Source organism: Lynx canadensis, chromosome B4 (assembly GCF_007474595.2).
Source record: "Lynx canadensis isolate LIC74 chromosome B4, mLynCan4.pri.v2, whole genome shotgun sequence".
Classification (NCBI taxonomy): Eukaryota; Metazoa; Chordata; class Mammalia; order Carnivora; family Felidae; genus Lynx; species Lynx canadensis.
The window spans coordinates 47,975,438-48,003,278 of record NC_044309.1 but is presented as its reverse complement, the minus strand read 5'-3'; the positions used below and the strand labels follow the sequence as shown (position 1 = coordinate 48,003,278).

Below are 27,841 nucleotides of genomic sequence, written 5' to 3'. Positions count from 1 at the left end.
CATGTTGCTGTCCAGTTCTCCCACCACTATTTGCTAAAGAGACTTTTTTTCCATTGGATACTCTTTCCTGCTTTGTCAAAGATTAGTTGGCCATACATTTATGGGTCCAATGCTGGGTTCTCTATTCTGTTCCACTGGTCTATGTGTCATTTTTGTGCCAATACCATACTGTCTTGATGATTACAGCTTTGTAGTAGAGACTACAGTCTGGGATTGTGATGCCTCCCACTTTGGTTTTCTTGTGTTTATTTTATTTTTGAGAGAGACAGAGCATGAGCAGGGGAGGAGCAGAGAGAGAGGAAGACACGGAATCCAAAGCAGGCTCCAGGCTCTGAGCTGTCAGCACAGAACCTGACACAGGGCTTGAACCCATGAACCGTGAGATCATGTCCTAAGCCAACTTAACAGACTGAGCCACACAGGCGCCCCTGTTTGTATTGTTTCTTAAACTCCACATATGAGTGAAATCACATGGTATTTGTCTTTCTCTGACTGACTTTTTTCACATAGCATTATACCCTCTAGATTTATTCATATTATTACAAATGGCAAGATTTCATTCCTTTTTATGACTAAGTAATATTCCATTACACACACACACACACACACACACACACACACCCCATGTCTTCTTTATCCATTCATCTATTGATGGATACTTGGCTGCTCCATAATTTGGCTATAATGCTGCAATAAACATGGGGTGCACATATCTTTTCAAATTAGTGTTTTTGCAATCTTTGGGTAAATATCCAGTACTGGAATAACTGGATCATAAGGTAATATTTTTTTAATAAAATTTATTTATTTATTTTTGAAAGAGAAGGAGAGAGAGAGGATCCTAAGCAGGCTCTGCACTGTCAACACAGAGCCTGATGTGGGGCTCGAACCCACAAACCGCGAGATCGTGGCTGGAGCCGAAATCAGGTGTTGGACACTCATCCATCTGAGCCACCCAGGCGACCCTGTATCCTGTGGTAAGTCTACTTTTAGTTTTTTGAGGAACTTCTATACTGTTTTCCAGAGTGGCTGTATCAGTTTGCAGTCCTACCAGTAGCACACGAGTGTTCCTTTTTCCCCACATCCTCGCCAACACTTCTTTCTTGTCTTCTTGATTTTAGCCATTCTAACATGTGTCTGGTGATATCACATTGTGGTTTAGACTTGTATTTCCCTGATGATGAGTGACATCGAGCATCTTTTCATGTGTCTGTTGGTCACCTATATGTCTTCTTTAGAGAAATGTCTGTTCACATCTGGCCCATTTAATTGGATTATTTGTTTTTTTTCTGGTGTTGAGCTGATAAGTTCTTTATATATTTGGATACTAAACTTTTACCAGATATGTCATTTGACTGCCTACTCTTTTCTAAGGATGGTTTACAAAAATCCTATGAAGTAGATGCTATTTTTATTTAGAAAACTAAGCAAACTGAGACTTGGGCAGGTAGCAAAACTGGCCCAAAGTCACATAGTCAGTAAAGGGTAGACTCAAGATTTGAATCATGGCAATGGAGCTGTGGAGCTTGCGTTATTTACCCCTAACAAAGTGTCTCAGTCAGTCCCTCATGGCCCAAAGCTACTTGATTCAGCATCTTCTTATCTCCCTGGCATTCTGGGTCAGTGATTCAATACACTGTTTAATTTTACCATATCTCTGATAATTTTAAGGTTATATACACATCACTGACTGGGCTTCTCAGTTCAGTCCCAGGTCCTGAATTGGTAGCCTATGTTTAATGCTCTGTAGAGATATTGCACATCTTACACATGGGCACCTAGCTGGCTTAGCTGATAAAGCATGTGACTCTTGATCTTGGGGTTGTGAGTTCAAACCCCACTCTGAGTGTGTAGAGCTTACTTGAAAAAAGAAAAGAAAAAAATTTTTGAGCCTCCTAGGTAGCTCAGTCAGTTAAGCGTCTGACTCTTGATCTCAGCTCAGTTCTTCATTGCAGGGTCATGAGTTCAAGCCCTGAGTCTGGCTCCCCATTGGAGTGAAGCCTACTAAAACAAACAAACAAAAATGGCCAATGTGCCCTGGTCCAGTATGGAGGCTGACACTTTCTCTCTCCCTCTCTGAGCAAGACTTGACACAGGCCACTTTCCCCAGCAGATGCCATGATTCTTTTCAGGCATTCTTTCGAAAGTGAGAAGGTCCCCTCTTGGTGACCCTTTTCATGGTTCTAGTTTCTCACCAGATGCGAAGCACTAGGGACTTCGCATCTCCCCTTTCATGCCACCCCTAGCCTAGTATTTGAGTTTTTGGATCTTGAGTCTGTTTCTAGCAGAAAGGCTCATTTTCCTCTCATTATTCAGCCTAAAATGAGTTTGTTCAACTTAGTGGATTAAATTACCACTTATATAAAGCTGATTCTCAAATTTATCTCTCTAGGTCCTAGAACCGTATTTGCAATTACCAGCTTTTTATGATTGTCATTTGTTCTTTAGCTCTTTTTAAAACTGTTGTTTAATTTTTCTTTTCTTTTTAAAAATTTTTAAAAATATTATTTATTTTTGAGAGAGAGATCGAGTGTGAGCGGGGCAGGGGCAGAGAGAGAGGGAGACACAGAATCTGAAGCAGGCTCCAGACTCTGAACTGTCAGCACAGCACCTGATGCGGGGCTCGTGGCCTTGAACTGTGAGATCGTGGCCTGAGCTAAAGTTGGATGCTTAACTTACTGAGCCACCCAGGCGCCCCTAATTTTTATTTTCTATACTTTCTTGGAATCTGGAAGATTGCTGGGAATATGCAAACTTATTTCAGCAGAAATTCTCCATTTACTGTTAGTCAATGTTTCTTTTTGTAAGTTAATTTTAACTGTTTAATCAAAATAAAACATTTATTTAGTTTTAAAATCTAATTGTTCCATAAAATGTATATTGAAAAGCAGAAATCCCCTGCTGTTCCTCTCTTCCCCCAATTTCTGCTTTCCAGAAATCAGCTTTTTCTTCTGGTGACATCTCTGTATTTCTAAATAACATGCTAATACTGCTGTATCTAAACTTTTAAGTTTAGGATGTTACCTATTCACTTCCTACCATGGAGGAGGAGAATTCACATATCCTCCCTCCTACCTACTCATAAACTTTTCTGACCCCCATCCATCAAGTATAATTATTTAAAATTCTTTGGTTGTTAGTATTTAAGTAGTTACATTATTATACATACATTAACATTATTCCTAACTGAGCCATATACTCTATGATTACATTTCTTGGACAAATTTTTTCTTTCCTTGTAGTTAAAAATTACCTGTCATGGTTGATCCCCACATTTCCCCACAGAAATCAAACTCTGTCTCGGGGCACCTGGGTGGCTCAGTTGGTTAAGCATCTGACTTCCACGCAGGTCATGATCTCACAGTTCTTGTGTTCAAGCCCCGCATTGGGCTCTGCGCTGATAGCTCAGAACCTGGAGCCTGCTTCGGATTCTGTGTCTCCCTCTCTCTGCCCCTCCCCTGCTCACACTCTGTCTGTCTCTCTCTCTCTCAAAAGTAAATAAACATTAAAAAAAAAAAGAAATCAAAGTGTGTCCCAATGTATTTAAACATATCATAGGATCTAAAGGTGTAATTTTTTTCGAAAACACTTGTTAGAGGAAGTCACCAAGAGGACATGACTGCCCACTGACTTCAGGCAACTGAAGTCTCCCTACTCCTTCCCCTGTCCTTGGAATGTACATTCTACCTATTATCCCTATCCTAGCAGCCATTTCAAGGACACAGCCTTGAGAGAGTAATGTATTGTTGAGACCATGTGGACTGGTTATGTGACTGAACACATTAAGGCCTTTGTATAAACTTTCAAGATTCTGGTAGGCACACGTAAAGAGCTACTTGTCTTGCAGCCACCAGGACAAGTCTCATATGTAAGTTCTCTTGCTTGCTTTTTTTATTGGAGTATAATTGTCACATAATATATATTACTTTCAGGTGTACAACATAATGATTCAATATTTGTATATTATGAAATGATTACCAGAATAAGTCTAGTTAACATAGTTATAATTTTTTTTCTTGTGATGAGAACTTTTAAGGTCTACTCTCTTAACAACTTTCAAATATTCACTACAGTGTTACTAGCTATGGCCACCATGCTGTACGTTATATCCCCACAATTATTTGTTTTATAGGTGGAAGTTTGTATCTTTCGACCTTCCCAATGTTGTTGATTTGTCTGGTCAGTTGTGTTCTCCTTATTGTTTTTCTGTGGAGGTTTGTACCCTTTTTTTTTTTCAAGAGTATGAAGAAGGAAGAGAGATAAGCATATCGACTTAACTCAATGCATTAACTAGTAGTTTATAGGTTTTTTATAAATGTTTATTCATTTTTGAGAGAGAGTGTGTGAATGGGGGAAGGGGCAGAGGGGAAAAAGGGGGACAGAGGACCTGAAGTGGGCTCTGTGCTGACAACAGTAAACCCGATACAGGGCTGGAATTCACAAACCATTAGATCATGACCTGAGCTAAAGTTGGACATTCAACAGACTGAGCCACCAAGGCGCTCCTAATAGTTTATATTTAATTTTCAACCTACTTTAGTAAGATTTCTATTTAATACTTCATTGAATTTTTCCATTCTATGGTCATCAATGACCTCTTTGCTTTTCATTTCTTTTTTTTCTTATATCTATAATTTTCTCTTAAGGTTTCCTATCTTATTTAGCTTCCCTAGGCAGAGTTAGATTTTGTTTCTTATCCTTCCCCCCTTCCATTGTGCTGTATATAAATCCCCTAGTATGGCCTTGATTATGTACTGATGTAGTACCAATATTTAGGTAGATGGCTCTGTCCTGTTTCTCTGGGCAGAGAATTTAGCTATACCTAGAGTCTAACATAATGCCTGTCACTGATTAATGTTCCTTAATCATTGATGAGTGAGAAAACGTCTCAGGAAATACAATGTGGAGTACAATGCAAAGACCTGAATGCCTGCAGACTGGTAAAGCCTTGTTCAAAATCAGAATTGAGAAGTTTCAGAGATCATATATACCAATTTATATTACAAATGAGGGAACTAAAGCCCAGAAGTTAAGCAATTTCTTCAAGGTCATATATAAATCACAGGGACTTCAATTCAGGTTTTCCAAATGTCCATACTATATTTCTTTATTTTAAGAAATGACATTATGATAACTGGAATTCAGCAAATTAGCAGCCATATTATAAATGATACATTTTGCTTTGATTATTTAATCTAATTACATTTTTGAAAAGTGATACAGGTAGCTGTGTACAAATGAAGCTGACGTTAGAGGACATTAGCAAACCAATTCAAAAGCTGCTGTTTGTAACCACATGAGGTGATAAAGGTTTGAACTAAGATGGCATTTGGAGAAAAAATATTGATGGAACACATCAAAAAGCAAAAGACAGAGATGTGTTAAAGAATCAGAGGAATAGACTTCTGGGGAAGATGGCAGAGTAGGAGTGAATCAGCCAGAGAAAGACACATACCATATGATTTCACTCAAATGTGGAATTTGGGCAACAAATGAACAAAGAAAAACAGAGACAAACCAAAACACAGACTCTTTTTTTTTTTTTTTTTTTTTTTAGTTTATTTGTTTATTTTGAAAGAACGAGAGGGTGAGAGTGAGCATGAGCAGGGAGGGGAGAGAGAGGGAAAGAGAGAGCTCCCAAGCAGACTCTATGCTGTCAGTGCAGAGCCTGACCCAGGGCTCGATCCCACCCACTGAGAAATCATGACCTGAGCTGAAACAAAGAGTCAAAACGCTTACCGACTGAGCCACCCAGGTGCCCCATTAAACTAGTTTTGAGCTATTTATTTTATGGAATCTACATACAGAGCAAGTAAATGGAAAAGTTAGCATCCTGGCTGAGGTGGGCTGTAAATGTAAAATACACAAGAGATTTCAAGCACTAGGTGTTTGTGTTTGATGTGAATGTGAAACATCTTGGTAATTTTTGTACTGGATAAGTGTTGAAATGATAAAACGGTGACACGTTGGGTTAAATAAGATACGTTCTTAAAATTACTGTCACCTGTTTCTTTTTCACTTCTTAACATGGCTAGGAGAAAGTTTGAAATCACATACGTGGTTCCCACGATAGCATTAATAGTTCTCCGGAGCAGCTCCGCTCTCCATTAGTTTATGGCTGGCTCCACACAACACATAAACTATTTTGAAGACAATCAGTCAACTGAATCTAGCAACTGGTTACTTTGAAAGCCACTTTTTCTTCCTTTACAAAAAAGAGCTAATGGAAGTGAGAAATAACACTCATTTGGATTCAACCTACTAGCTTTATGTCCTTTGTCAAGTTTATTAACATCTTGTGAATAATACGTCTATTTTGTAGGGTTGTTGTGAGGGTCAAAGTAGACCAGATAATGTGTTCAACACATTTATTTAATTTAATTTAGCTACCCCTAAATTTAATCCAATGATTAAAATTGGAAATCATAAGAGGAGGCGATGTATTCTTAGAAAGTTCAACATGCATGCTAGACATCCCAGGTGGAGAAAAGAGGGAGGAATGAGGATGGGATAAGTCTCAAATTTCTGCCCTGCAGGAAACAAGGAGGAAGATTAAATCTGTGGTGAAAATTATGAGTTCAGTTTTAAACATTGAGGATTGGGTGACTGTGGAAATTTAAGAGGAGACGATGGTTAGGTAAGAAAGTTAGTTTTGTTGCTGCGATAGGTCTGAATCCTCAATAGAGACAGAATCCATGGTGAGGGGTGGTGGGCGGAGCCATGAAAAGGTATGAAATTGCCCAGGGAAATTGTTGAGTGGGAACACAATGAAAAGACAAGCTAGCTGTGCAAGGAAATTTGGAATCTTGACATCTAAAAGGAGGGCAGATGAAGAGGAGCCTGGAGAATAGACTGAATAGGAATAGAAGGACAAATAGAAAAAAAGATACACAATAAAAACCGAGGGATGAATTCCCCTGCATACCCCCAAATTTGTGGAAGAAAAGAAAATATAAAATATACTCACCAAGTCGTCCCTGTCCAAATCCAGAGGGAGAGGGGTCAAGGAGTGTCTAACAATGCACCACCTGGTGACTAAATTCTACAGAGTTAAAAAATTCTGGGCCAGTGGGCATGGTGATGGTCACCTGTTTCTTTCATTCTTGACCTGGGAAGGTCTGTGTTCTTCTGGACTTTAGGGTAGAGACTGTAACACATCTGAAAGAAACAAATTATTCATTAGGAAAATAAATGAGGTGATCACAAAGAGTCCACATGAGGAATTAGGGTTTACACTTTTTTTTAAGGTTGTTTCTTCTAGAGAAACATTTTAACCAAGTGCTGAAGTTTCATTATTGTCCACTGTTTTATTTCTATAAGAAAATAAGCTAATAAGCAGTATATGTGGTTCTATGGGAAAACACATTCAGTTACTTTGCAATAATATTATTACAAATCCTCTCCTCATTGTTGAAAATGGTACAAATGCACTCCTTATCCCTCTTATTCTTTTTTCTTTAATTCCAGTATAGTTAACATAGTGTTCTGTTAGTTTCAGGTGTACAATGTAATGATTCAACAATTCCATACATCACCCTGTGCTCATCATAACAAGTGTACTATTAACCCCATCACCTATTTCACCCACCACCCCATCCACCCCCCCTCTGGTAACCATCAATTTGTTCTCTATAGTTAAGAGTCTGTGTTTTGGGGTGCCTGAGTGGCTCAGTTGGTTGGGCAACCAACTCTTGATTTTGGCTCAAATATAAATAAATCAATAAATCAATAAATCAATAATCAATAAAATTAGAAATAAATAAATAAAAATAAGAAGGTTGAATTTAACAACCAAAGAAAAACATAGTTTCACATATCCAAGTTCCAAACTAACAATTCTCCAATAACTGAATCCAGTGCCAAGAATTGTTCGTTTATCATGTGCTTTTATGTTGAAAAAACTTGTTCATCTTTTAAAAAAATTGATAACTTTTTTAATGCTTATTTATTTATTTTAATTTTTTTAATGTTTATTTATTTTTGAGAGAGAGAGACAGAGACAGACAGAGCATGAGCAGGGAAAGGGCAGAGAGAGGGAGACACAGAATCCAAAACAGGGTCCAGGCTCTGAGCTGTCCTCACAGAGCCCTATGCAGGACTGAAACTCATGAACCATGATATCATGACCTAAGCCGAAGTCAGAATCTTAACTGACTGAGCCACCTGGGTGCCCCCAAAATTGATATAACTTTAAAGAAAAACATACCGGTTTAAAAACTACTTGCATCCAAAAGAAGTAAATTCACTATCTCTTCTGTTAACCCACTATTACTAACATTGAATTGAAAGAAATACTGAATAAATTGAAAATCAACTCTTAATTTACAAATATCCACAAGGTATCCTTCAAATATTTCTTGTAATTTTTATAGTCAATTTTCATGGTGTTCTGAATCATAGTTTAAAGCTTCTTTCATGTTGATTTATGTTAAATAGTGTATAAAATCATTATTATTGATTTACATTATGCAAAGACTCAATTTCAACATACATTCTTGTACTTGTCTAGCTAGTTCACGACAAACTTTTTCTTTCTTATAACTTCAAATCTAACTCATTCATAGGCAATGTGATGTAGCAGTAAAAAAAACATAGATCAGGGGTGCCTGGGTGGCGCAGTCGGTTAAGCGTCCGACTTCAGCCAGGTCGCGATCTCGCGGTCCGTGAGTTCGAGCCCCGCGTCAGGCTCTGGGCTCATGGCTCAGAGCCTGGAGCCTGTTTCCGATTCTGTGTCTCCCTCTCTCTCTGCCCCTCCCCCGTTCATGCTTTGTCTCTCTCTGTCCCAAAAATAAATAAACGTGAAAAAAAAAAATTTAAAAAAAAAAAAAAAAAACATAGATCAGACTTCCAAGTTTTGTGTTTGGATTTTGAATATTTGCCAAGTATTCCTTTTCTTTCAAGAAAAACATTGACTTGGAATTAACAGTGCAGTTAATCCTTGTACAACTCTTCCACAATTTAACCAACAAACACTGGTGAAGAACACAAGATGATTAAATTCATTGTCTTCTATTTCTTTCAGTAATTCCAAAACAATTTGATGGCTCATAGCATTTGCACATATTCCCTGAATGATGTTAAATGCATCTATGGCAATTTTCATAGTTTGCTTCAGAAAACTGGGGCATATATGTTTTCAGTATGCATCACAGGTAGAAACAAAGCAGGAAGGGAAACATGTTTCTTGTCTTAAAATTTCAATAAATCAAGACTTTTGGCTTAAGAGTTGGAGCATCCTCTGTTGTGATAGAAACTAATATTTCATATCAAAAATTCTTTGGCAGACATATTAAATTAAAAATATCTTGGGGCTGCCGGGTGGCTCAGTCAGTTAAGCATCCAAATCTTGGTTTTGGCTCAGGTCATGATCTTACGGTTCCTGAGATCAAGTCCCGCGTTGGGCTCCACTTTGACAGCATGGAACTACTGGGCTGCAGTTGCTCTCTCTCTCTCTCTCTCTCTCTCTCAAAATAAATCAATAAGCTTAAAAAAAAATCTCTGCTATGAGTTCCATTTAAGCCATAAATTGACCACCTTTCTTCATAAATATGGATGTCCTTTGAGAAATACACATCGAATGTTAATTTGGCAGTGCTTTTTACATCACATGACTCACCTACAGATAAGAAGCTAAAGACAAGTTCCTGCAGCTTTTCAAAGTTTGAATCAGTCGATCTTGGTGTTATAGAGGTCTTGCATTCCATGGGCAATTATTTGGTTTAATTGAAATCTTCAGCTTTTTGTCAAATATATTTTTTAAAGTCTTTTCTCATAATTTTCTAACAAAGTTTTCATAATTGAAATAACTTATTTTCCAATTTCTTCATCTAAAAATTATTTTCTGTGTGCGTAAGAACCAAGCTATTTTAGGGACGTCTGGGTGGCTCAGTCCATTAAATGTCTGACTTTGGCTCAGGTCATGATTTCCTGATTCATAGGTTCGAGTTGCAGTGCGCTCTGCGCTGACAGCTTGGAGCCTGGAACCTGCTTCGGATTCTATGTCTCCCTCTGTCTTTGCCCCTCCCTCGCTCACACTCTGTCTCTCTCAGAAATAAATAAATAAATAAACTTAAAAAAAAGAGCTTTTATAGTTGGCTAAAGTTAAAAGCTTGGATTCTTTGAAAATTATTTTTTAAAACCTTTTCACATATTTAATTCTAGTTCTAGCAGACAAATTTTTATCAATTCTTTTTAACTTTTGAGAGGAAGTAACTTGTCAGCTTCACTATGTATTTGCTGAAAATGTGTCTTAGTATTATAAACTTTATTTTTCTTAACACAAAAGATAGATTTTTGGTTTTGCTTTGTCACAGCAAAATATAACTTCCATTTATTTTTATTTGAAACTTGCAAAATTGTTTCAAGTATATTTTATTCTATTCTCTACTGTTCTAGTTGTTTAGGCTACTGCATCTCCATTCTATCCTGTATCAATATTATGCCTTCATTTCTTTTTTTATTTAAAAAATTTTTTTTAATGTTTATTTATTTTTTGAGAGAGAGATAGAGTGCGAGCAGGGGAGGGGCAGAGAGAGAGGGAGCAGGCTCCAGGCTCTGAGCTGTTGGCACAGAGTCTGACGAGGAGCTCGAACTCACGAACCGTGAGATCATGACCCGAGCTGAAGTCGGACACTTAACTGACTGAGCCACCCCTATGGCACCCCTATGCCTTCATTTTTAATGTAAAAATTTGTACATACTTATTGTTTGGCAGGAAAAATAATTTAATTATATCATTATTTAAAATAATAAATATTGTGGCACCTGGGTGGCTCAGTCGGTTAAGCATCCAACCTAAGCTCAGACTGAGGTCTCGTGGTTCCGGAGTTCAAGCCCCACGTTGGCCTTTGTGCTGACAGTTTAGAAACCGTGAGCCTGTTTCAGATTCTGGTCTCCCACTCTCTCTCTGCCTCTCCCCTGCTTGCACTCTATCTCTTTCTCTCAAAAATAAATAAACATTAAAAGAGTTGTATACTCTTAAAAAATAAAAATAAAATAATAAAATAGTAAATATTTACTAAATAAGGTTTAAATAGCTATAGATATAACTCCTGCTCTCTGCATAAAATATTCATAGAAATACAAGGAACATAGAAGAATAATCACTAGAAATTATCAATCTCTTGACAATGACTAGATAGCAATGTTCATGTTTAATACTAGAATCAATGCACATACTTTTTTTTTTTTTTTTAACTAGGCTCCACACCCAACATGGGGCTTGAACTCAAAACCCTGAGATCAAGAGTCATATGCTCTACTGCTGAACCAGCCAGGCACCCCAATGCGTATACTTGATAAGAGAATTACACTATAATGACGGATGACTATAATTTTATTAGGGATTGACAAACTTTTGGGAAGGTCCAGATAGTACCTATTTCAGGATATGAAGGGTGAATAAGAATAAAAATCAAGGATATTGTGTAAATATTCATATAAAAGAAAAAATAAATTTCCACAATTTTTTATTAATGAAACTCAAAATAATATGATAACGATGGATTAAAATATTTGATAGTGTATGCTACTTAGGAGAAGAATGGAATTCTGGAGCAAGGGAGATAACCTTTTGCTTATTTGGGGTTCAAAGTCAATATTCTCATCAAAGTTAATTGTGAATGTTCATCTGTTAAGGCTAGTGTGTTTTAAAATTTTATATATTTCAATTTTGAGAATTTACTTTTCACATAGATACACCAAATACTGGTATTAACTCACAAGCATATGCTTTTAGTTGAGCACACTCATCATTTGGATGGCATCTTTTGCCTTTCAGCATATCACTGCATTGCCCATTAATCACTTCCAGTTGAAGTAAAGGTGGACACTCCTCAATTGCATGATTAAATGGAGTTTGAAATATGGAAATTTCCTTCGCATTTACATCGAGATCAGGAAAAAAAAACGCTATTTAGAACCGTAATTTTAGTTCGAAACATATATCTGTTGCAATCTTCTTGTGTTTACCTTTGACAACATGTAAAGTTTATAGAGCAGCTTGACATTACTTGTGATTCAAATGTTAGCTGTTGTCAAAAGACTTACCACAGTATGTTTCACATAGAAGTGTTGTTTTCACTTGCAATTTTAGGAATTCGTTAAGGAACATTTTCAAGTCAGCGGCAAAATTCATTTCCAAAGGATGGAGTTTGAATCTTATCCTCTTGGATAGGGGGCTGGCAAAGAATCCACTTCTATATCTTTTCTCCCTCTACCGCTTGCTTTCTTCCTCTACTAATGGAATTATTACTCTTCATTTTCTTTTCTTTTTTTCAAAAATGCCACTTTATACAAATATTTGACATATTGTGTAAATTTAAGGCACATGTTAATGCAGTTAGCACTCAATCATGTTGCATATTATCCTTTTTTTAGTGGTTGGAGTACTTAAGTACCAGTCTCTTAGCAAGTTTGATGATTATAATACAATATTGTTGTCCACATTCACTGTACTGTGCCTTAGACCTCTAGGGCTTATAAATACTCATTCCAAGTTTGTACCCTTACACAACATCTGTACTTCTCATTTTTAAAATGAATCATGTTTCATAAATATTTAATTCCCTCCTCAATTTGTTGAATTCTTAAGGAATTGTTTTTCCCTTTACCTTTTTTAAACTTCTAGTCAGAAGTTTTGATTTCTGCTCCAAACAGATGTAGGTTTGACCACGTTAGAGATGTCCACACTTCTGCTAATTTAAATAGAAACTAATGAAAATCGTTAAGTAGTTGTCTCACCAGTAGATTTCACATCAAGTTCTTACTCTTCTTTCAGAGGAATCTGTGATGAGAATGAAGCACATTTCTAAAGCTTTTATTGGTCACTTAGCAATGGATGGTGACAGCTGTCACCATCTCATCAGCGAATCCTCTTATTTCACACTGACTTAACAGAAGCCAGATTGTTGCATTTTTATGATCAAATTATTACTCTTCTCGTTTCCCATTTTTTTTGAATATGAAATCTTCCATAAATACCATTTAAGGTCCAAAGTACATGCAATCATGCATATAATTATCATATAATAAGAGCCCAAGCTGGTTACTGCAGTTAAGAGAGCACAGTGCTCTTTTAGGAAATGCTTTGTTGATTATGAATGTCAGGGTAAAGATGATGCTGTTTATCCTCCCCGTTATCTTTATTATTATTGACTTCCTTATCAGTATCATAATCTATCCAAATATATTAAATGAAGACTTGGGAGCCCAAATCATCCATTCCACTTTCTCTCTTCATATCCTGCATGATTTAGTCTTCCTCTTTTAGGTTTCTTTGGATAATTAATAGAAATTTGTGGAAATATAAATCTGATTCCTCTAAATAATTTAATAACAGATATTAAGTCTGATTAGACTTGTGAACATATCTCCTTCCAACCTGAGAAGCTGATTCCTTAAGTATAAAGAGACAGAATTCACATGTCAAAGCAGAAATCACGTAATAAAACTATTAGCTGTATTTTAAGGTTCTAATTATTAGTTAGATCACATGAAATATTAATCATATGACAGGAAATCTATTTAACTGAGTCACAACTAAAATTTGTAATGAACATCAAAGCCTTAAATATTCTAGTTTTGGGGATCGGCTGTAGGGAAAGGATCCAAAATACAGGTAGAAGCTTTTCTCCACATGTTATAATTTTTCTGCAGCAGTATTTTAAAAAGAAAAAAAAAAAAAAAGACCATCTAAATACTACATTAAGGAAAATGATAAATAAATTATAGTGCTCATAGAATAAACTGCAATAGTTTAATAGTTATGAAATTTTTATCATTATTATTAATAACCAGATAATTATAGTTTCAGATTAAAAAGGCCATATGGAAAATTGGGCACATAGTATGATTCAAGTGAAATCATAAAAATAAGCATAGGAAAAAGTTACATAAAAATCCACTGAATGTTAAAGTTTATTTTTTCTGAGGAGTAGCATTAGGTCGAAATTTTTACTTCTTCTTTATACTTTTCCTATATTTTCAATTTTCTACAATAAGCATAAATATGAGTCATAAACCACCTTTAAAAATTATAGTTAAGGGGCGCCTGGGTGGCGCAGTCGGTTAAGCGTCCGACTTCAGCCAGGTCACGATCTCGCGTCCGTGAGTTCGAGCCCCGCGTCGGGCTCTGGGCTGATGGCTCAGAGCCTGCAGCCTGTTTCCGATTCTGTGTCTCCCTCTCTCTCTGCCCCTCCCCCGTTCATGCTCTGTCTCTCTCTGTCCCAAAAATAAATAAACGTTGAAAAAAAAAAAATTGCAGTAATGCATAAAAAAAAAAAATTATAGTTAAAATATTTAAAATGCGTTGCTATTGATTATGACATTAAGTATATTTTCTTCTAACAGTTTGTCTCTACTAGATAGATGCTACTGCAGTTTTAAGAGGAAAGATTTATTATTTTCTGTGAAAGGTGGAGATTCTAATTAATTTGAGGAGTTTTAATAATTTCTGTGACTCAGTCTTTAAAAACCTAATCCATATAATTTTCTGTAAAGAAATAACATAATTATTTTGGGGACCATACAGATTGCTTGATAGAATTAACCCTTTGATTCAGGTAGAAACATCTATGCATCTTGCTCATCCAGTTGGTAGCTGCCTTTCACTCAGATCCCCTATTTAACTGTTCTTAATTAAGAGTGAAATAAAGATAGTGTGAAATATGATCTAAATGAACCCAAAAATTGCTCTGACCCCATTTCCATTAAAAATTTCTGCTGACAAGTTTTCCATTAGTATCAAACAGGAAGTTTTATTTTTTAATTGTATTTTTTTTAAAGATTTATTTTTGAGAGAGAGAGCACAAGCGGGGACGAAGCAGAGAGAGACGCAGAAAATCTGAAGTAGGCTCTGTGCTGACAGCATCGAGCCCCATGTGAGGCTCAAATTCACAAGCCTTGAGATCATGACCTGAGCCAAAGTCAGATGCTCAACCAACTGAGCCACCCAGGCGCTCCTAATTGTATTTCAAAAAAAAAAAAAAAAAGCAAAACTATTTAATATGATATTTATTATGTGCAAGACACTGTTCTTAGTACTTTACAAATCTTAATTTATTTAATCCCCACTAAAGTCTTATGTAGTACAGCCAAGAATTGAACTAGGCAGTTGGATTTCAAGATTAAAAACCATAATCTTGTACATGGAATATGTAATTGTCTCAATATCTAACCAGTTCACAGGCCTACTGATGAGTTCTCAACTTTAGTCTTTACTGATTATAGGCTTATATTCTGTTAAATAGTGAAGAGGCAGATCTGTGTTCACACCAAAGGTTTACAATGAATCTGGTATTGTTTGGTAGATAACAAGCTTTGAAAATATATCTCATCAAAGAATTCTCTAAATTTTTTTTTGTTAAATGATTTGAAGATTTATTAATCTACTTTTTTTTTTAAGTTTTTATTTTTATTTGAGAGAGAGATAGAGAGCAAACGGGTGAGGGGCAGAGAGAGAAGGAGACAGAATCCCAGGCAGGCTCCACACTGTCAGCACAGGGCTCGATGCAGGCGCCTGAACTCATGAACCATGAGATCATGACCTGAGCCGAAGTCAAGAGTCGGTTCTTAACCGACTGAGCCACCCAGGTGCCCTATTAATGCACTTTTAAATAGCAAGATAGTGTCTATGAATCTCAAGGTTTTCAAAACTTCATTTATGAAGGATTTTTGTATTTAAAAAAAATTACATATTAAAAAATAGTCAATTCACATGAAAAATCAATCAACACAATGATTTCATAGTTGTAATATGACTGACCTTCCAAGAAACTGACACCAATTTAAAATTTAAAGATGGAAATAAAAAATAAAATTGAATTTGCAAGAATCTTCAAATTTTAAAGTTATATGGATACTTACAGTTTTTCTAGTTTAGCAGATTTTGTAATGTAGTGATATTTTCTCCCTATCTCCAAGAAATAGCCACTAGCTTCTATTTGAATATTTATAGATAAGGTAAATATGCAATGTTTTGAGGCATAACATGTCTTTATGGGCTAGAGCTCATGATTAAAAATATAAGTTTTTCTCTGGTGACCTAAATTTTCACATTTGTATGTTGAAAACATTTCTTCTAATTCTAATTCTGTCACACTGACTTTCAATGAAAGAAATACCCTAAACCTATTTGGATAGAGCTATCAGTTTATCTCTCAGTCTTTCCCCTGCAAACAAAAATATCTCTCACTCTTCAACTCTTGACACAGTTTCCAGAGTATCAAATTTGGTGTCATAACTGTATGTAGTGACCAGAGTCATTCATTGATTACATTTCGTGTATAGACATGAAGTCTGCATTTTAACTGAAATGTGTTTGCATCATCTTTTATATGCTTACGTCCAATTCCATCAAAATCAAACCAGTTACCAGTCTAGGACTGAGAATCTCTTGGGGTCCCCTGAGAAGTCAATGGATAGGTCTCCAGAAAATTACTTTGACAAAGGTTCTTGTACTCAAACATGGTGAGAGATTGACACTGGGAGATGGGAGATCTGGGATCCACAAAGACAATGCAAATGATGGTGATTTTCAAATGAAGAATTGCTCTCATGAGAGATCAAGGGAAGCTGTGAATCTGATTGGAGAGCACCTACCAAAGGGAAGGAAAATCTTAGCAATAGATAAGATTTTATTCTTGAAATTCATCTTAAATTAAAACAGGGCACTTAAACATTTATGGGCTTTGCAAAAATAAAAACAAATACAAATTTTAGAGTATTCATAGAAATCAATTTCGTCAAGTTACATTTAAAATCAGTTCCTATATGTTTTATTTTCTAATATAGGTACTTTCTCTAAAATGTTATTGAACTCTTCTATTTAAGAGACTGTCCTAGTAACAGAGGCTATAAAGCTGAATAAAGCATTCTTTTCTCTAGATTTCAGTTAATGACAAAAAGCTAATGTGTAAAAAATTAAAGAATATAAAAAACATGAGAACTGTCATAGTGGTATACAGCAGAAAGATTTGGCAACAACTGTGTCTGATAATATCAGTTACTGACTTTTGGAGAAGTTAAAAAATGTGTGCTTGGCTTGAAAGCAGATTAAACTTTCAAGGACTAAATGAGTAATGGTTATGCAGTCTGGAAACTCGTAAACAAGATTAAAAGTGCAGAAAGTTTCTAAGTAATTATTTGACTATGAATTGGTTCTTTTGCAGTGAAGTCTTTATAAATCTATAAATAAGGGGAAAAAAAAGGATTAGGGATGAATAGAATTTTCTTCACAAACTTGACAGCCCATGAACTTGCTGGAAAAATACAACCAATAACTATTTTAAAAGAGTGTTCTGGGGGCGCCTGGGTGGCTCAATTGGTTGAGTGACTGACTCCTTATTTCAACTCAGATCGTGATCCCAGGGTTGTGGGATTAAGTCCCTCGTCAGGATCCACACTGAGCATGGAACCTTGCTTGGGATTCCTCTCTTTCTCCTTCTGCCCCTAGCCCCCTCTCAAAATAAATAAACACTTTAAAAAAGAAAAAATTAAAAATTTAAAAAAGAGTGTTCTGAATTGAACCATATTTTTGACAGATGGTCTGGGAATATTTCTGTGTGCCTAATGAGTAAATTGAAATAAAATAAAAAAATAATACTTGAAATGGCGGAGGAAACACAATTATTAATTAACATTGTCAAAGAGCATAAACAAATAATCCAGGCCAAAATAATCATTTAAGAATTATCCATGGTGACAATGCAGTTTTACGTTCAGGTGTCAACCATTTCTTTCTTTCCTGAGCCCTGGGGAAACAGAGGCTTTCAACTGTGGAGGAAAGAAAGGAGGATACGTGAATGTGATCATTAATGGGAGAACAGGGCTTCTGTTGTTTTGTGAAGTGCAAAACAACCAATGGGTCACAGGACGGCAGAATATGCTGGAAGCCCTTTGGAACTCAATTCTGAGAATGCCATTTCTTTCCCCTCAGGGAGCCCTGAAGAACAAGGAAATTACTTTGGTCAGTATGCCTCTGTGTGTGTCTGTAAATATTTTCGGCTTATTCCAGTCGCTGAAGCAATTGAGGTTTACCACAATGCTATTTAGGAGGTTTAATTTGAATTTGATATTGTAGGGAATTATTTTATGTAGGCTTCTATTTCGAGAGTATGCGTTTGACCTTCGCTCAGCTGTGCTTTTTTTGTTACACAAGAACATGGGGCATAAGTGTCCAGAACAGGAATATCCAGTTTTCCCAGCACCATTTATTGAAGAGACTAATCTTTCTCCATCAAGTATTCTTGATTCCCTTTTCAAATATTGGTTGATCATACATGCATCAAATCTGTGCTCTCAGTTCTGTTTGTTTGGCCAATGCATTGGTTTTTATTCCAGTACCATACTGTTTGGATTACTATAGCTTTGTAATATAGTTTGAAACCAGGAAGTGTGATACCTCCTGCTTTTGCTATTTGAGGTCTTTTGTTGTTCTATACAAATTTTGGGATATATATATATTTTTTTCTATTTCTGTGAAAAAGTGCCATTGGAATTTTGATTGCATTGAATCTATAGAAGATTTGGGGTAGAATGCATATTTTAACAATATTCTTTTGATCCAACAAAACGATTTCTTTCCATTTGCATCATTTTTTAATTTCTTTCATCAGTGTTTTATAGTGTTAAGGGTATAGATCTTTTGCTTCCTTGATTAAATTTATTCCTAAGTATTTTTGTTTTTGATGCCACTATAAATAGGATTACTCTTTATATCCTTTTTTCTTATTCTTTATATCCTTTGCAGATAGTTTGTTGTTAGTGCACGGACATGCAACTGGTTTTTGTATGTTGATTTTGTGTCCTGCAACTTTCCTGAATTTGTTTATTAGTTCTAACAGTTTTTTGGTGGAGCCTTTAGGAGTTTCTTTATATAAGATCATATCATCTGCAAACTGAAAGAATATTACTTTGTTTCCTTTCCAGTTTGGATGCCTTTTATTCCTGTTTCTTACCTAATTGCTCTAGCTAGACATTCCAGTACTATGTTGAATAAAATTGGTGAAAGTGGGCACCCTTGTCTTGTTCCTGATCTTAGAAGAAGAGCTTTCAGCTTTCACCATGGTATGATGTTAGCCATAAGCTTGTCGTATATGGCCTTTATCATGTTGGGGTCTGTTTATACCAAATTTGTTGAGAGTTTTAACCATGAAAAGATGTTGAATTTTGTCAAATGCTTTTTCTGCATCTGTTGAGATGATCCTAAGGTGACTTTTTATTTTCATTCTATTAATGTGGTATATTATATTGATTTGCATGTATTGAACCATACTTGCATGCGAGGGATAAATCTCACTTGATCGTGGTGTATGATTCATTTAATGTACTGTTGGTTTGTTAGTATTTTGTTGAAAATTTTTGCCTCTGGATTCACCAGGAATATTAGCCTTCAGTTTTCTTTTCTTGTAGTGCCCTTATCTGGCTTTGGTGTCAGGGTAATGTTGGCTTTGTGAGTCTGGGAGTGTTCCCTCCTCTTCGATTTTCTGGAAGAGTGTGACGATTGGTATTAGTACTTCACGTGTTTCATAGAATTCACCAGTGAAATCATCTGATCGGGGCTTTTCTTTCTTGGGAGGTTTATGGCTACTGATTTAATCTCCTTACTTGTTCTTGGTCTGTTCAGATTTTCTATTTCTTCCTGATTCAGTCTTGCTAGGTTGTATGTTTCCAGTAATTTATCCTTTTCTTCAAGGTTATCCAATCTGTTGGTGTATAATGTTCATAATGGTCTCTTACAATCTTTTGTATTTCTGCAGTATCAGTTGTAATACCTCCTCTCTCTAATTTTACTTCATTTTTTTCTTTTCTTATTTAGCTTAGCTAAAATTGTCAATTCTATTTTTCTTTTCAAAAAACCAACTCTTACTTTCAATGATCTTTTCTATTTTTAATCTTTGTTATTCCCTTCCTTCTGCTAAATTTGGGTTTAGTTTCTTTTTCTTTTCCTAGTTTCTAGAGGTGCAAAGTTAGTTTGTTGATTTGGGATCTTTCTTTTTTAAAAATAGGCATTTATTGCTATAAACTTCACCCTTCGATCAGCTTTTGCTGTATCTATAAGTTTTGGTATTTCCACTTTCATTTGATTCAAGATATTTATGATTTTCCTTTTGATTTCTTCTTTGGCCCATAGGTTGCTGAGGAATGAGCAACTTACACATATTATGAGTTTTTTTTTCTTTCTGTTATTTATTTCTAGTTCCATACTATTGTGGTTGGAGAAGATACTTGGAATGACTTGAATCTTTAAATTTGCTAAGACCTGTTTTCTGACATAACATCATCTATCCTGGAGAATGCTGTTGGATGGAATCTTCTATATTTATCCGTTAGATTCATTTGGTCTAAAGTATAGTTCAAGTCCAATGTCTCCTTATTGATTTTCTTCCTGGATGATCTGTTCATTATTGAAGGTGGGGTATTGAAGTCCCCTACTATTACTGTATTGTTGGCTACTTCTCCCTTCAAATCTGCTGTTGGCATTTGCCAATCTGTTGGCATTTGCTTAATATATTTAGGCGTTCCAATGTTGTATGCATATGTTTTACAGTTGTCAAGTCCCCTTGTGAATTGACCCCTTTATCATTATACAGTGACCTTTTTCTCTTGTTTGAGTTTTTGACCTAAAGTCTATTTTGTCTAATAGAAGTATAGCTATCTCTTTTCTCCTTTATTTGGAATATTTATATGGAATATTTTTTCCATCCTTCACATTGAGTCTGTGTGTTTTTAAAGCTGAAGTGAGTCTCTTATAGGCAGAATATAGTTGGCCTTTTTTTTTGTCATTGTAATCTTTTTAGCCACTCTTTGGATTAGAGAAACCAATTCATTTACATTTAAAGTAATTATCAATTTGTAAGGACTTACTAGTGACATCTTATTAGTTTTCCAGTTCCTTTGTTTCGTTTTTCTTTTCTTGTCATTCTTTGTGAATTGATGATTTTCTGTAGCAATATGCTTTGATTACCTTCTCTTTATCTTTTGTACCTACTGTGGGTTTTTGCTTTGTGATTCATAGGGTTTACATACCATTTTAACATCATAACATAACATAGATATAATAGTCTATTTTAAGCAAATAATGATGTAACTTTGATTACTTACAAAAATTATTCTCTTTTACTTCTCCCTTCATATTTTATGTTTTTGTTGTCACAATGTATATTTCTTTAATTTTTTTTATATTTATTTATTTTTGAGACACAGAGAGAGACAGAGTGTGAGCAGGGGAGGGGTGGAGAGGGAGACACAGAATCAGAAGCAGGCTCCAGGCTCCCAGCTGTCATCACAGAGCCTGACACGGAGCTCAAACCCACAAACTGTGAGATCATGACCTGAGCCAAAGTCGGACACTTAACTGACTGAACCACCCAAGCGCCCACAACTTACATTATTTTTATTGTGTCCATTAACAAATTATTGTAGCTATAGTTATTTTTAATACTTTTGTTTTTGATCTTCATACTAAAGTTAAGTGATTAACATCCTATCATATTACAGTATTAAAATATTCTAAATTTAATGTTATACTTACCTTTACCAATGTATTTTATATTTCAGCTTTAAGGACTGCTTTCAGTATTTCTTGTAAGACTGGTCTAGTGATCATAAATTCTACCGTTTTGTGTGTATCTCAAGAGTCTTTATCTCTCCTTCATTTTTGAAGGACAACTTTGCTATGTAAACTATTCTTGTTTGGCAGGTTTTTTTCTTTCAGCACTTTGATTATATCATCCCACTCTTTCCTGGCCTGAAAGGTTTCTGCTGAGAAATCCACTGAAAAGCCCTATGGCATTTCCCTTGTATGTGAGAATTCTTTTCTCTACCTGCTTTAAAAATTTTCTTTGTCTGAAGTTTAAATACTGGGAAGAAAACTAAAACAAAATACATGTTACTTAAATCACCAATTGTCACTTAACAGTGTCTGAAATTACTAGTCTATGCAATTAGCCAGGTGATATGAATTAGAGACATAAAATTCTGCAAGGAAGAGGGCAAAGTAGCTTTTCAGATTATGTCATTGTAAATCTACAAAACCAAAGGAATCAAATTAAAACGACTAGGAAAAATAAGATCATTCAATATGGTGACTCGTTAAAAATTAAAATACAATAAGTAATATGTTGTTGGATATAAATAATAATCAATTGGAACATATAATGAAAGCATAAATAAGAGAAAAAATCCCATTTTCAACAGCAACAAATAATTTTAATACTTGGGAGAAAATGAATACAAATATATTGAACATGGATATTTTTAAATTAAATTTATGGAGGGACATCAACTCAAAACTATACCAACCTAGGACCTCTCAAATACTTGAATGATTTGAATACTTTAAATGATGTACCTTGATCTTTTTCAAAAATATCTGATACTATAAACAAACAAATTATTATAGATTATTCTATACATTTAATACAATCCCCCCAAACTGCAGAAGGAAGTTTGTTAGGGGGTTTGGAATAAACTATATGTTTATTATTGAGTTTATTTTGTAAAAATTCATGCTACAAAATAACATCTGACATTTTGTAGAAATAATTTATGTATGTATAGAAAGATTTTGCAAAGTAACAAGTATCAGTGATTTTTTTTCGTAGTAAAATAACTTACCAAAGAAGTGAAGACAATGGACATCATTTATAAAATGTAGCTGGAAAAAGTGAAGCAATCAATGCCAGAAAACCAATGCTGACTGTAAAATTGCCATAATAGTCATAATAACTGTTATGAATTCAGTCATTGCTTTCCAACTACCAGATAAGGAAAGAACAGAACATCTGATTTCAAAGTATTTTATGACACTTCATTGATTTCTAATTTAATTTATGTGATTTCTTTGATCACACTAACAAAATCAAGCCTGAAATTCACTTTTTTTCTCTTCAGATATGCCATCATTAACTCTGTAGAACCTGGAAAATTAGAATCTGTTAGATGTGGGAGAATGAGAGGAAGATATGTGATTGTCAACACTCCAGGTAAGAAACATATCCTCAACTTTGTGTGAGATGCAAGTCTTTGGTCCATGCCCAGTTTTGCCTATATCAAAAGCCACATGGGTCAGTGGGTGTTACATATATTTCCTGATTAATAGGACATTTCATTTATTTTTTAAGTTTATTATTTTTGGGAGAGAGAGAGATAGTGAGCAAGGGAGGGGCACAGAGAGGGAGACAGAATCCCAAGCAGGCTCCATGCCTTCAGTGCAGAGCCTGATACGGGGGCTTGAACTCATGAACCATGAAATCATGACCTGAGCTGAAACCAAGAGTCAGACACTTAACCTATTGAGCCACCCAGGCACCCCATGACATTTCCTTATTTTTATTCAGTTATTTCATTATATCATGAAGTACAGAAGGGAAGACAACATTCTTCATATTAAATAATATGGAAATTGAAATATCTAACGATGCTGCGACTCTAACTTCATAATCTTCCTCAGAGTATTGTTTCATTTCTCTTCACTGGCCATTTCCTCTGTTGTCTTATTTATTCAGTATTTTCTTTCTTGTTTTATATTTTCCACTTGTCGATTTATTTTTTAAAGATTATATGAACCTAGGACTTCTCATATTTGAGTGAAGGGAAAAATTTCTCATAGATTCCCTGTATTAGTTTATTTCCGTAGTTCATGCTGCTTAAATAAATGCCAACAAACAATGAGATATTTACTTTTTATGCTTATATTTCTTATGTAAAAACTATAAAGCAAAACCTAATTGATAAATTAATTACCAAAAAACTATAAATCATATTGTTAACAAAGTTTAGAGGGACTGGGAAGATGTTTTGCTGCAAATAAATTGCAAAGAGCAAAAAAAAAGATATTTTACTTATGGTCAACTTGACTATTTGGCTTTACTTGGAACATTTTTTGAGTTGTTATCATTACCATTTTTATTTTCCTTTTTTAACTATACATATTTTGTTAAAGACTGACCCATTATTTTGGCAGATCAATTCACTTACTAGAACACTTCAAAATGATTTAAGATACCACTGACTAGGGGCGCCTGGGTGGCTCAGTCGGTTAAGCGGCCGACTTCGGCTCAGGTCATGATCTCACGGTCCGTGAGTTCGAGCCCCGCGTCGGGCTCTGTGCTGACAGCTCAGAGCCGGAGCCTGTTTCAGATTCTGTGTCTCCCTCTCTCTGTGACCCTCCCCCATTCATGCTCTGTCTCTCTCTGTCTCAAAAATAAATAAACGTTAAAAAAAAGATTTTAAAAAAAAAAAAAGATACCACTGACTAAAAATAATTTATTGTATAGAATTCTTGGCATAATTAGAAAGGGAATTATGGGTAGAAAGTGGTAATAAGGGTAAATAGAAAATACCTAAATATAAATATAAAAATACCTGAAAGAATTTAACTATTAGTCATTTCTACTTTGAGAAGAGGGGTGGTATATAGGAAGGGGTAAAAGTTTATTTTTATTTTTTCATCCATAGATGCTGCACTGAATAGCCATGAATTCATATATTAACTTTTAATATAAAATTAGTAAATCAGAAAAAAAATTAAGTTAACTCATTTTGTACTTCTCCATAGAAGACCACGCTTCATTTTACAAACAAGATCTAAACCTCTCATTTAGTGATTGTCTCTCTTTATCTATTTAATTTCTTATCCCTAGAAGTCAAAATTATCTTAGGATTAAAAATACTCAGTGAACATACCTTTATAATGTAATAAATCTTTTCTTTGACTAAATTAAATAACCTTTAATGTTAAGTCCATTTCTGTAACAGTATCTGTGGTTAATGATCAGAAAAATAAATATGTAAGGAAGGCAATAGAAATAAAGATCACATAAAATATCACCTTTCTTTCCCTTGTTTATACTATAAATAGGAAAAATCAGAAGGAATGTAGAAAACCATTAAAATTGCCATTCGTCCCAAGCCATAGTCTGACAACAGAATTCATTTAAAACTTGGAATCTAAATATGAATCATAGGAATCAATCCTCTTTTGCATGAAGCCATTTGTAGAGAATCAGGAGATGACTGGTAGTTTGAATTCATAATAATAGTAACAATGGTACATTTTAGCCAGATCGATAGATATGAGGTATAGTTTATATACCAACTTTTCAAGAAATGGAAATATTTTTCCCCATTAGTTCCCCTTAAAAAAAAGTCACTTCCCATTCTGCCATCAGTACATTGCACTTTTCTTTTGGTGTATAGCTCACTTTGGCTGTACTTTGGCATTTAAGGTCCAATACTATCTCGGGGGAAACATCTACCCAACAATCTCCATGATCCTTTGATATATCCTGACAAGCTATTGATGGATCTTTCATGAGTGACTTTGATAAAATCCCTTGTATTCAGACCCGAAAAGAGACTGAACCCTGGTGGATCACGGATCTGGGTACCCCTTGGGCTGTGGCCATTGTGTCATCCACCAACTGAGAAGAATGGGTCATGAAGAGAGAAAAGGAGCTGTTGTTCGGCCTGGACACTCACCTGCTTACAGTGGCAAAACAAATTCCAGGTAAAGATCGAAACTTTAAGCTTCAAAAATAACAACTAAATAACTCAGTAAGTGTTTATATCGGTTTATGCCCATGCAGCAGTAGTTCTTTTCTCTCATTGTAGTTTGGAGAATCAACTGTAGACAAAGATATCTGTATCATCTAGGTATATGGAAACAGATACACTATTCTCAAATGAACATTTAATGTATTTAAGTTGATCTTTCAATTTGCTAAAAGGGAACCCTTCCTTGAGGTAAAAATGAAGTTAACATGAGCATTTCATAAGATTTACCGGTAATTCGATTGAAATAATTAATTAATTCGGCCAAAATAATCCAAGCAGTTGATACCATATAATTAAATACTATAACTTTTTCTAGAATGAAAACATAAATATGTAGTACCAGCTCTAGATGTAAGCTAGGTATGTCAACTCTATTTAACCATAAAATTTACCTTTTCATGTATCTTAAGCTCGAGTAATGTGAGGAATGTAGATAATCCCATTTGTATCCATAAGGCAGGTGGTTTCCTGGAAAATTGATACTGGAACCTAGATTCTTATAGTAGTGATACAGTGAGTCTTTTTCTTTGTTTTTGCAGCATAGAAGAGACAGATTAGCAGTCTTGACAATAACTTTTACACAGATGAAGTGAAAGATATTCAGGAAGCATAGAGGCAGTGAAAGAGGCAATAACAGTCTCAATTTGCAAAGCAGCGACATAAGATTTTTTTTTCCTATTTGATTTGCTAGCATACACTCATATATTTTGTTAACTTTTTTAAAAAGATCCACTTGGAGAAACATAACAATTCATGATTTAAATGAGAGTGATGTAGTAATTACCCAGAAGTATAAAATTTCCCTTTTATTGTTATCTGTGAACTATTTACAATGAATTTTAATTTCCTCTGGTCATTAATTATCTGCATATTTAATATTTCAGAAGTATCTCCAGTACTGCCTCATAGGGTAGATACAACCCAGTCCAATACCTTGAATTTGTGTAGATCTTTTCAAAAAGCCATCGTCTTTGGTAAAGTTATGTATATTCTGACCTATTAAGAGACTAATTCCTGTTGAATGGTGGATTTGGCCTTTCCAGCAAAATTGTTACTCAGCAAACAAAGAGATGGTTGCCAGGAAGAAATAAATGAAGCAATCTATGATTCTAGCTGGAGATTAATTTTTTTAATGTTTATTTATTTTTGAGAGAGAGACAGACAGAGCTTGAGCAGGAGAGGGGCAGAGAGAGACGGAGACACAGAATCTGAAGCAGGCTCCAGGCTCTGAGCTGTCAGCACAGAGCCTGATGCAGGGCTTGAACTCACGAACCACAAGGTCGTGACCTGAGCCAGAGTCAGACGCTTGACCGACTAAGCCACCCAGGTGCCCCAAGTCAGAGATTAATGTGAATATTGTGCCACATTAAATCCCAGGTATGAATCCAAGTTTTGAATTCTAGAAGAACCATATGCTTATCTTTTTTTGTTTTCACTGATTTGGAGATACGATGTATATTCAAGAATTAGAATATAATGAAATTAGAAGAGCTGCATCAACGTGATTCTGTCCCAGGGTCAATAACTTCACAGCTTAGCACCTTCAGTGACTCCAGATCCTCTGAAAGAGCCATAGATGAATCTACGAAGTCTCTTGCATTCAAACAGAATTGGAGGATGACCCATGTCAGATGGTAGATTTGGGCTCACTACATGTTGTCAACTATATTTCAGTCATTGACAGCGCAGACTTTTGCCATGAAAATCTGTAAGAGGCTATAATTCTGGTTGGAGAGTCCATCTGAGAAAGATGGCACATTGAACCCCAGATATTAAATCCAGATTTTAATTTAACTTAACTTGGTAACATAAATAATTTCCACATTAAATATCAATGTAATTGAGGGAAGAAATGGAAATTATGAAGGGAATTTACACAATTAGTTTCATTGTATTATATTGACACTTCATGTGAAATTGTTTATATTACCTATAAAAACCCGTGTAGGAACTTTCTTCTCTCTTCAACATCAAGTGTAGGGCTACTTTTAATCAACAAATAAAGGACGTTATTCAAAATTATACCTAATTTAGTTGCAGCTGAGTGACACTAAACTGATACTGTACCAACATCAACAAAATGTCACTTATATTTTTCCCCATAATTCGTGGATTATCAAAAAGGTAAGTTTACTACCGAGGTATATCAGTATTAATTAACTGTGCAAACACATGAAAAGAAAAAACGATATTCATCGGCAATTGCAGCAAGGTGATGATAATAATTAGTGTCTGTTGGTGTTATCAAGGCAACCTTAGTTTATACAGCGATTGAGGGTGGAGC

At 35.2% G+C, this 27,841-nt stretch overlaps 1 protein-coding gene across 2 annotated transcripts in view; it reads left to right on the top strand.

The window, feature by feature from the left end:
• The window catches only part of LOC115518345 (histone H4), a 41,041-nt gene extending 15,536 nt beyond the window's left edge, over positions 1-25,505 (top strand). Inside the window, exons 2-4 of one of the 2 annotated variants that reach the window (XM_032593914.1) lie at positions 827-977; positions 22,894-22,985; positions 25,348-25,505. The gene's annotated coding sequence lies outside the window, so the exon portion shown is untranslated. Of the gene's footprint in view, positions 1-821; positions 978-22,893; positions 22,986-25,347 lie in introns of those variants that run through there. The other variant, XM_030321798.1, reaches the window with a different exon arrangement.
• The last annotated feature ends 2,336 nt before the right edge of the window (positions 25,506-27,841 follow it).